Raw genomic sequence first — 9,036 nt, 5'->3', positions numbered from 1 at the left:
CGCCCTACAGAAGCTGCCAAACGGAAACGCCTTCTCTGAGCCCCCATTGGCTAAGCCTCGTGGCATTCCATGCGTGTCCTTCTGGGTAATGTAGTTCCTAGGCTCCAAGGCCGGGATCCCGTTCTGAGAGTGGGTTTAGGGGCATAAAGCCCAAGACCACACCAAGTAAACCAAGTGTCCTCTAGCGCCTTCACGGGAGGTGATTTCCGGGGCAAGTTTGTTTCTCCTGCACCTGCTGGCTTCCTTTAGCTGCAGGTTTTGCATGTCTTTCTTCAAGACCTGCTCTTCCTGAATGGCAGGCATTGGTTCTTTTCAGGACCTTTGGCACATGTCTTTTTCAGGACAAATGTGGGTTGCAGAGGATGATCTGTTGTCTAACTCTTGTTTAACTCGATCTAACCTGCCTCCGTTGAATCCATTGTACAAAGTTAATGTCACAAAACAGACACTTATACTTCGGAGCATCTGCTTCTGATGCCATCCGAAGTGTCAGATCTGCCTGGGCTGCAGTGTGGATAAGATGGCCAAGAGACACGTGAAAAAATGCTCAAAGTGACTGGTCATCAGAGCGATGTAAGTTAAAGCAACAATTAGGTATCACCCACCACGGTCAGAATGGCTGCCATCAACAAAGGACAAGTGGAAAAAAGGGAACCCGAGTTCACTGCTAGTGGGAATGTAAACTGGTACAGCCATTATGGAAATCAGTATGAACTTTCATAACAAAAAATTTAATATGGAACTGCCATTTGTTCCATATTGGAATGGAGTATGAAATGTCAGAAGGGAAGTCAGGTGAGGATAAAATAAAAAGTAAAAACATCCTGGGGTCAGAATTAAGCACACACTCACACTCACACACACATACACAGTAAAAACCAAGTTACCTAAGCATTGAGCATTTTCTTCTATTCTCTGAACACAACAGGAAAGCTCTAGCTTGCCGTGTTCTGGGTCTGCTCAAAATTGTTTTTATAAATCTGTCTTCAGTCTGATGTGTACCTGGAAATGCTGATAATCCTCCATGCAATTTTCTCCTTCTTGCCCAGTTGTTGTGAGAATTAAAAGAGAAAATGCTCAAAAATCTAACCCTGGAATCCTGGCAACAAAGTAAGGGTCATCAATCATCTGCATGTCACATTGATCCAAATGAGATTCAGGGAGCTCACTTGAGTCCTCTGGAAATTCCCAGGTGGGGCTCACCACAATGAGACCTGAGTGCCCACAGCACCTGCCTCCTGCAGCAGAGTCAGTGGCTTCTTATAGGTCCCATTTCTTACTAAAATGCACCCAAAGACAACGGTGCTTGTGGGCATCAGGGAAGTGAGAAGTGCCTGGCCTGGGAATGTCTCTGCAGGCAGAGGCTGGGGTGCCAGGAGAGGGAGAGAGAAAAACATCAATAATGAAAGAGAATCATTGATCAGCTGCCTCCTGCATTCCCCATACTAGGGGATGTACCTGGGGGCGCAGGTATATGCCCTGATGGGGAATGGAACTATGAACTCCTGGATTATAGGACCACCATGCTGGCTGGGCTATCTTCATTCATGTTTCTAACTCCGTCTCCCTCTCCCTTGCTATATGAAATCAATAAAAGTGATTTAAAAATCAATGAAAAGATTTACTAAAAAATATTAAAACATATCATTTCAATACAAAAAACCTTTATTTCCTAAAGCAAAAAAGGTACAAAGTGAGTAAAATTGCAATATCCATATTTGTTTTTCCAATGTCTTTTTAAAAAAATATTTTCATATAAAAAATATGGAATGCTTCACGAATTTCTATGTCATCCTTGCACAGGGGCCATGCTAATCTTCTCTGTATGGTTCCAATTTTAGTATATGTGCTGCTGAAGCAAGCACGCCACTGTCTTTTTGTGAAAGAAAATTGCCTCTATAAATCAACAAAGGACCAGTGCTCAGTTTTCTTGAGATATTAATGTTTATTGCATGTAACATATGTAAGATGGTTTTTCTTGAAATATTAAGCAAAAATCTATATGTATAAAAGCCAAGCGAACAAACAGCAGAACGAGCAGATCAACCGGTTGCCATGAAACACACTGCAGCAGCCAACTGCCCTCAGCCCCTCCCCACAGCCGCCCTCACCCCAATAAGCCCACCCCTCCCACCCTGATCACTGACGTGTGACCTTCAGTGACTCTAAGTAAGTAAACACTCTCCAATCCTCATAGACCAGGAACCGGAATGACCAGTGATCAGGAGGAAAACTGTTCATGGTCTGGACCGTCAGTCAGGTGTGGAGGAGAGGTACCCAGCACAACCACCATCTTCCCCACCCCAATCGGCCCTCCCCCACCCCGATGCAGTCAGGTGTCCAGGAGAGATACCCAGCACAACCACCATTTTCCTAAGTTCTCTCTCCACTGCTTACTACCAAAGAGGGCAGCCACATCAAACCACAGCCTCTCTTTCGAGGGTTTGTCAGCATGGAACTAAACCATATCACCTGTCTCAGGAGAGGCTTAGAAACAGAAGCTGTAAGTGTCCCTGACACTAAAGCACCTTTGAAGCTTCAACTCATCCGAAAGCCAACAGCAAACGTGTATACACCCTGCAAAGATCTTTAATGCTAACAACAAGGTACATGCCCTTCACCGGAATCGAACCCGGGACCCTTCAGTCCACAGTCCGACGCTCTATCCACTGAGCCAAACCGGTTTCGGCTTCCCACTGTAATTTGACAGTCTGTTTGATGCTTTACTGCCTCTGTATCTAACTTTTTGTTCATCAGTTTATAATGTTTTTCATTATCCCCAAATGCATGAGATCATGTGGTATTTTTCTTTCATTGACTGGCTTATTTCACTTAGCTTAATGTTCTCTAATTCCATCCAGGTGCCTACAAATGGTAATAATTCCTACTTTTTTATGGCAGCATAGTATTGCATTGTGTAGATGTACCATAGTTTTCTGATCCAGTCATCAGCTGACGGGCACCTAGGCTGTTTCCAAGTCTTAGCTATTGTAAATTGTGCTGCTATGAACATAGGGGTGCATATATCCTTTCTGATGGTGTTTCTAGTTTCTTAGGATATATTCCTAGGAGTGGGATTACTGGGTCAAATGGGAGTTCCATTTTCAGTTTTTTGAGGAAACTCCATACTGTTCTCCACAGTGGATGCACCAGTCTGCATTCCCACCAGTAGTGCACGAGGGTTCCTTTTTCTCTGCATCCTCGCCAACACTTGTCGTTTGTTGATTTGTTGATGATAGCCATTCTGACAGGTGTGAGATGGTATCGCATTGTCGTTTTGATTTGCATCTCTCGGATAATTAGTGACTTTGAGCATGTTTTCATGTATCTCTTGGCCTTCCTTCTGTCTTCTTTCGAAAAGATTCTATTTAGGTCCGTTGCCCATTTTTTTATTGGATCATTTATCTTCCTTTTATTAAGTTGTATAAGCTGCCTATAGATGTTGAAGATTAAATCTTTATCAGTGATAACATTTGCAAATATGTTCTCCCATACAGTGGGGTTTCTTGTTGTTTTGTTGATGGTTTCTTTTGCTGTGAAAAATCTTTTTATTTTGATGTAGTCCCATTTGTTTATTTTCTCTTTGGCTTCCATTGCCCTAGGGGAAGTATCAGTGAAGAAGTTCTTTCGGCATATGTCTGAGATTTTGTTGCCTGTGGATTCCTCTAGTATTTTTATGGTTTCCCGTCTTATGTTTAAGTCCTGTTTCCATTTTGAGTTTATTTTTGTGTATGGTTTAAGTTGGTGATCTAGTTTCATTTTTTTGCATGTATCTATCCAATTTTCCCAACACTATTTATTGAAGAGACTGTCTTCACTGCATTGTACGTTCATGTCTCCTTAGTCAAATATTAATTGCCCATAGTGGTTTGGGTCGATATCTGGATTCTCTATTCTATTCCATTGATGTATATGTCTGTTCTTGTGCCAGTACCAGGCTGTTTTGAGGACAGTGGCTTTGTAATACAGCTTGAAATCTGGTATTGAGGTCCCTCCTACTTTATTCTTCTTTCTTGGGATTGCTGTGGCTATTCGGGGACTTTTTTTATTCCAGATAAATTTTTGGAGAGTTCTTTCTAGTTCTGTGAAATATGCCGTTGGTATTTTAATGGGGAGTGCATTGAATCTATAGATTGCTTTGGGTAGTATGGACATTTTAATGATGTTGATTCTCCCAATCCATGAACATGGTATGTTCTCCCATCTGTTTACATCTTCCTCTATCGCTTTTTTCAGTGTCCTGTAGTTTTCCGCGTATAGGGCTTTTACCTCCTTAGTTAGGTTTATTCCTAAGTATCTTAATTTTTTTGGTGCGATGGTAAATGGGATTGCTTTTTTAGTCTCTCTTTCTGTAAGTTCACTATGGTGTATACAAATGCCATAGATTTCTTGGCGTTAATTTTGTATCCTGCTACATTGCCGAATTCATTTATTAAGTCTGTTAGTTTTTTGATGGAGTCTTTCAGGTTTTTTATGTACAATATCATGTCATCTGCAAATAAGGACAGCTTAACTTCTTTTCCAATTTGGATGCCTTTTATTTCTTCTTCTTGTCTAATTGCAATGGCTAATACTTCCAGTACTATGTCAAACAGGAGTGGTGAGAGTGGGCATCCCTGTCTTGTTCCTGTTCTTAGGGAAAATGGTTTTAGTTTTTGTCCATTGAGTATGATGTTAGCTGTGGGTATATCATATATAGCTTTTATTATGTTGAGGTATGATCCTTCTATTCCCACCTTGTTGAGAGTTTTTATAAAGAAAGGGTGTTGGATTTTGTCAAATGCTTTTTCTGCATCAATTGATATGACTATGTGATCTTTATCTCTCAATTTGTTTATGTGATGTATCACATTTATTGATTTGCGGATATTGTACCATCCTTGCATTCCTGGGATAAACCCTACTTGGTCATGGTGTATGATCTTTCTGGTGTACTGCTGGATCTGATTTGCTAGAATTTTGTTGAGGATTTTGGCATCTACGTTCATGAGGGATATTGGCCTGTAATTCTCCTTCATTGTGTTGTCTTTATCTGGTTTTGGTATTAGGGTGATGATGGCTTCATAGAAGGAGCTTGGAAGTGCTCCTACCTCTTGAATTTTTTGGAATAGTCTGAGAGGATAGGATAGGTTTTAGTTCTTCCTTGAATGTTTGGTAAAACTCTCCTGTGAAGCCGTCTGGCCCCGGGCTTTTGTTTGCCGGAAGCTCTTTGATGACTGCTTCAATTTCTTCCATAGTTACTGGCATATTGAGCTGTTTAGATTCTTCCTGATTGAGTTTGGAAGGTTATATTTTTCTAGGAATATGTCCATTTCCTCCAGGTTGTCCAGTTTGTTGGAATAGAGTTGTTCATAGTATTTTTAAACAATCCTTTGTATTTCGGCGGGATCTGTTGTTATTTTTCCTCTTTAATTTCTGATTTTGTTTATTTGGGTCCTCTCTCTTTGCTTCTTGGTGAGCCTGGCTAGAGGTTCATCAATCTTGTTTATCCTTTCAAAGAACCAGCTCTTGGTTTTGTTGATCTTTTGTATTGTTTCTTTGGTCTCTATGTCGTTTATCTCCGCTCTGATCTTTATTATTTCCTTCCTTCTGCTTACACTGGGCTATTCTTGTTGCTCTCTTTCTAACTCTTTGAGGTGTAGGGTTAGGTAATTTATTACCATTTTTTCTTGTTTTTTGCAGTAGGCTTGTAGAGCTATGAACTTCCCTCTCAAGACTGCTTTCACTGTGTCCCATAGATTTTGGATTGTAGTGTTTTAATTGTCATTTGTTGCCATGATGTTTTTTATTTCTTCCTTGATCTCCTGGTAACCCAGTCATTGTTTAATAGCATGCTGTTTAGTCTCCATGTGTTTGATTTCTTTGGGTTGTTTTTATTGTAGTTGATTTCCAGTTTTATGCCACTGTGGTCTGAGAAGATGCTTGATATGATTTCTATCTTCTTGAATTTGAAGAGACTTTGCCTATGTCCAAACATATGGTCTATCTTTGAAAATGACCCATGTGCACTTGAGAAGAATGTATATTCTGTGGCTTTGGGGTGAAATGTTCTGAAGATGTCAATTAATTCCATCTGGTCTAGTGAGTCATTTAGGATTGATGTTTCTTTGCTGATTTTTTGTTTAGAGGATTTGTCCAATGGTGATAGTGGGGTATTAAAGTCTCCTACTATGATTGTATTGCTGTCAATCTCTCCCTTGATCTCCTCCAGGAGTTTTTTTATGTATTTGGGTGCTCCTGTATTGGGTGCATATATGTTTACCAGAGTTATTTCTTCTTGTTGGATTGCTCCCTTTAGTATTATGAAGTGGCCTTCCTTATCTCTTGTTATGTCCTTCACTTTGAGATATAATTTGTCAGATATAAGTATTGCTACCCCAGCTTTTTTTTCAGTTCCATTTGCCTGGAAAACCTTTTTCCATCCCTTCACCCTCAGTCTGTGTGCATCTTTTTTTTCTGAGGTGGGTTTCTTGTAGACAGCAGATATATGGGTCTTGTTTTCTTATCCAATCCGTTACCCTATGTCTTTTGATTGGGGCATTTAATCCATTTACATTTAAAGTTATTGTTGATAGGTACTTATTTGTCGCCATTTTTATTCTTTACCCTTGTGTTCCTTCTTCGCGTCTCATTTCTTTTTTTTTTACAGCAGACCCTTTAGCATTTCTTGCATTGCTGGTTTGGTGGTAATCAATTCTCTTAGTCCTTTTTTGTCTGTGAAGCTCCTGATTTCACCTTCAATTTTGATTGATAACCTTGCTGGGTACAGTATTCTTGGATTCAGACCCTTCCTTTGCATGACTTTGTATATTTCAATCCATTCCCTTCTGGCCTGATGAATTTCTGTTGAGAAATCAGTTGCTAGTCTGATGGGGGTTTCTTTGTATGTAACTTTCTGTCTCTCTCTTGCAGCTTTTAAGATTCTTACTTTGTCGTTGGTGTTTGCCAATTTAATTATAATGCGTCATGGCATCGGTCTTTTGGGGTTCATTTTGCTTGGGACTCTGTGAGCTTCTAGGATTTGTGTGGGGTTTTTCTTCCCTATATCAGGGAAATTTTCTGTCATTATTTCTTCAAACAGGTTTTCTATTCCTTGCTCAGCTTCCTTTCCTTCTGGAACCCCTAATATGCGGATGTTGTTTTGTTTCGTGTTGTCCCAAAGTTCCCTTAGGCTCTCCTCCTGTCTTTTAATTTTTTTTTTTCTAGAAGTTGCTCTACCTGGGTATTTTTTCCCATCTTGTCTTCTAGCTCACTGATGTGGTCCTCTGCTTTTTCTAGTCTACTCTTGATGCTTTCTATTGAGTTCTTCACAGTAGCGATGTCATTTTTCATTTCTTCTTGGTTCTTCTTCATTTCCTCTTGGTTCTTGCTCATATTGTGAAATTTGTCTTCCATTCTTTTCAGCCACCTTATGACCATTTCTCTGAATTCTTTCTCTGGAAGGTTGCTTGCCTCCATTTCGTTTACTTCCTTTTCTGGTGATGCCTGCTTTTCTTTCATATGCGGGCTGTTTCTTTGTCTCCCCATGGTCTCTCTTCTCTGGATGTCTGGTTATGTAGTTCTTTCGCTCCTGTGTTGATTTAAAGGCACAAAATACAGCACAACCAGGTACAACACACAAGGCACTGAACAGAAATGTATTCACGATATTAATAACCTCCAATAAAGGTGACCACCAGAGAAAGGAAAATGAGGGGATAGGAGAGAAAGAAGAAGAGGAAAAAGAAAGAAAGGGAAAAAAAAAAGGAGTGTCAAAATGAAATTGGGAAAAGGAAAAAAAAAGTAAGAGAGACAAGAAAGAGACTAAGAGAGAAAGGGGAACAAACTATATATATGGGGATAAAACTCCAATAGAACAATCACTAATCCCAGCAAATGCCAGCAACAAGTACCTGGGGATTAATACAAACTACAACACCAACTAATATTGAGTGAGGCAAGGGAAAGCAGAAGCACAAAACAAACAAAAAAATAAATAAACAAAAGAAGAATAAGCAAAACAATCTCACAAAAAAGCATAAAAATTCGATATCATCAACATTCAAGCGAACAACAACAAAAGGACAGAGAGAAAAACAAATTTTTTGGATAGTTAAGACAGCGAAGAGAGATGTGTGTATGGAATTGGAGCAGGGGATTGGAGATTAGATATTTAAGTAGGGTGAAATTTTAACAAGGGGTAAACAGAAAGAATATGGAAAATCTAAAGCAGGAAAGGGGTAAGATAAACAGGACACCAAAAAGGGGAAGGTTAGGAAGAGAGTGATGGCATAAAGGTAGAGTTGAGATAGAGTAAAACGATGCTAAAGGAAAGATGAAAATAGAATGTAGAACACTAATCCGAAAATAAAATGAAGAGAAAATAAAATGACACTTAAAAAAAAAAAAAGGTTAAAATAGCAGTAGTAATAATACGGATTGAAAATAAAAATGTAATAATTAAAAAGGTAAAATCAAGTGAGGAAAAAAGAAAAAAATTAGTTTCTTGAGTAAAAGATGCAAAAAATGAAAATAAAAAAATAAAAAAATAAAAATAAAATGTGTAGTAGTGAAGGTCATTCACTTCCTCTGTTGTTCTGTTTGGCACGCCTGTTTCTCAGTCCGGACAGTATTGCAGTTCCCTGCATTCCACTGCTCTTCAGTGTTGTAAGCAAGTCCTGATTTTAAGCAGGCGGTGTGTCTTAATTTCTAGTATTCCTTTATATTTGATTACACAAGAGTCAATTTGTGATTCAGCCCCTGGGTGGCAGTGTTTCTGGATTGACTTCTGGGTCTATATATGGCCTGTCTAGGCAATGTTAGAGCATTCTTTCCCTGTGGCACTCACTACCGGTTTGTGGGAGTGGGCTGCCTCAGAGCTAGCTCTCCGATGGTCACTCCCTGCTGGTCACTCCCTGCTCCGATCCCCAGGTTCCAGAAAAACACTCTCCCTTTCAGTCTCCCAGGGTGTCCCCAACTGAGTGATCCTATGTATTGGGCTTAGTAATCAGAAGCAAGGATTTGAAGAGGAAAAAGCCCAAGTGTGCGAACTCCGGG

Source organism: Plecotus auritus, assembly GCF_963455305.1.
Source record: "Plecotus auritus genome assembly, chromosome: 10".
NCBI classification, from domain to species: Eukaryota; Metazoa; Chordata; class Mammalia; order Chiroptera; family Vespertilionidae; genus Plecotus; species Plecotus auritus.
This window is presented reverse-complemented; position numbering follows the sequence as displayed.